Raw genomic sequence first — 2,500 nt, 5'->3', positions numbered from 1 at the left:
AATCTTAATTTGGTGTCTGTGTTTTTTAGCATTTCATTTAAAATTCTATCAGCTCCACAGGCCTTTTTAGGCTGCAGAGTCTGAAGCTTTTCATTCAATTCTTTTTCAGTAATTTGGTAGTCTAATGGGTTTTGATATTGTTTAATCGCTGATTCTAATGTAAGCATGTTTTCATTTATTTTAGTTTGCTCTGGGTTCATTGTTATTTTACTATATAATTTGTTGAAATGGTCCTTCCATACCTCTCCATCTTGGATCGGTATCTCTTCATGGTGTTTTTTATGTAATGCTTTCCAATTGTCCCAGAAGTGGTTTGAATTTAGTGATTCTTCAATGGTTTCTAATTGTTTTTGTGTAAACTCTGCTCTCTTGATTCTGAGTGTGGTTTTGTATTCTTTCAATGCTTCCCAATAACCAGGACGCAAGTCTTGGTTGTTTGGTTGTCTGTGTTTCTCATTTGATAATTCTCTGAGTTTTTTCCTCATGTTTTTGCATTCCAAATCAAACCATTTTTCTGTTTGTATATTTTTAGATTTGGAACTAGATGTCTTCAAATTGGACATAGATGCCAGTTGGTCAAATATTTGATTGATATTTTGCACCGCCAGATTAATGCCGTGATTATTTTGAGGGTAAATTTGAACAAGGTAATTGTCTATGAGTGATTGAATTTTAGGATCTCTAATTGCTTTACCATATTCCTCTGTGCTGTTTTGGACCCATCTGTATTGTTTGGTGATATTGTAGAGCTTACTGGGTTTAGTTTTTGTGTTAGATGTTTCTGCCTTTTTTAGATACACAGTAATTTGGCTGTGATCTGACAGAGGTGTTAATGGCTTGACTGTGAAGGCCCTGAGAGAGAATGGTTCCAAATCTGTGATCACATAGTCAACAGTGCTGCAGCCAAGAGATGAACCGTAGGTGTACTGCCCCAGAGAGTCTCCTCTCATTCTACCATTAACAATGTACAGACCCAGACTTTGACAGAGATCTATGAGGCATTTTCCGTTTGTGTTGACCTGTGTATCAAAACTTGTTCTTGGGTAGTCAACTATATTTCTTGGGTAGTTGTGACCAAATATGTGCCTATTACCCATGTCTCTTGTAAGTCAGGCATGTGGCCAGTTCTTGCATTTAGGTCTCCACAGATCAACACCTTCCCCTGGGCCTGGAAGTGGTTGATTTCATTGTGGAGACATGGGAAGATCTCCTCATTGAAGTATGGAGACTCAGAGGGAGGGATGTATAGGGCACATAGGTAGGTATCTTGGTTGGAGTCAGTGATCTCCTTCTTGATTTTAAGCCAAATATGAGAGGTTTCTTTTTTTATTTGTGAAATGTAGGTGTCCAAATCCGATTTATACCAGATGATGATACCCCTGAGTCTCTACCCTTGTTAGTTGTGGGATTTTTTATAGAAGAAACAATAATTTCACGGTAGCGGGCAATGGGTGACTGCATCTGATCTACACCAGGTTTCTTCAAGAATGATTATGTCCATATTTTTCATGTGTTGTTGGAATTCCAGGGTTCTACTTTTTAAACCAAACAAAGATGAACTCAGACCCTGGACATTCCACATGGAGATAGTTAGTGACTTCATGTTAATGTAACTAGAACTAATGCAACTGAATCAATGGTACAGATCTTTTCCGTTTCCAACAAGATAAACAAATGATAACATTTTTGGTATGTCAAATTTCAATTCTGAATGTTTTCAATGTGCTAATGACAGTTTAACAAAAGTATAAACTTGAGGTATAGTATATACACATAATGCCCGCAAACACATACATACATTATATACACATAACTACATATACATACAGTATACCTTCATACACATGTACATATGCCTTAGGCCCATACATATATACATACTTACATACAGTACATACATACATACATACATACATACATACAAATACACACACACACACACACACACACACACACACACACACACACACACACACACACACACACACACACACACACTATTGTCGTCGTCGTCGTCGTCCGTCCCCCCCCCCCCCCCCCTTCTTTTTTTTTTTTTTTTTTTTTACTTAGCTGGTGAGTTTAGCTGCTATGAGGCTGAGAAGTTGTCTTATCTCCCCGAGGTCAGTGCTGCTGCTGCTGCTGTCAGTGCCTTTAAGTGCTGCAGCGTAGCTCTGCTGCTGTGGTCTTGTGTTCTGGGTGAGTGGTGCTGGTAGGGTATTGTCCAGTCTCTGTTGGCTGGGTCCAGAGTCAGGGCGTTGCAGTGCAGGTCTAGGCTGGTGGTGGGGATGCTGTGCTGCGGGTCTCTTCGGTGGTGGCGGAGGGTAGGGTCTGCTGGCATGGCCTCCATAAGGTGGTGGAGGAGGTCTGCTGGCATGGCCTCCAAAAGGTCCTCTGCTGTTCTTGTGAGGGCTGCTGCTGTGGCTGCGATCGAGGGCCACGTCTTTCAGGGTTTTTGCAAATACCCTGACCATTTCTTTGTGAAGGTGGACGTGGTCATGCA

The 2,500-nt window shown here is 40.8% G+C and overlaps 1 protein-coding gene across 1 annotated transcript in view; it reads left to right on the top strand.

The window, feature by feature from the left end:
• LOC311041057 (kinesin heavy chain-like) overlaps window positions 1-2,500 on the top strand; it is a gene marked incomplete at both ends in the record, with an annotated part of 32,912 nt that overhangs the window by 21,239 nt on the left and 9,173 nt on the right. The window lies entirely within an intron of this gene.

The sequence above is a fragment of the Gymnoscopelus microlampas genome, assembly GCF_963454915.1.
Source record: "Gymnoscopelus microlampas genome assembly, chromosome: 24".
NCBI lineage: Eukaryota > Metazoa > Chordata > Actinopteri > Myctophiformes > Myctophidae > Gymnoscopelus > Gymnoscopelus microlampas.
This window is presented reverse-complemented; position numbering and strand designations above follow the sequence as displayed.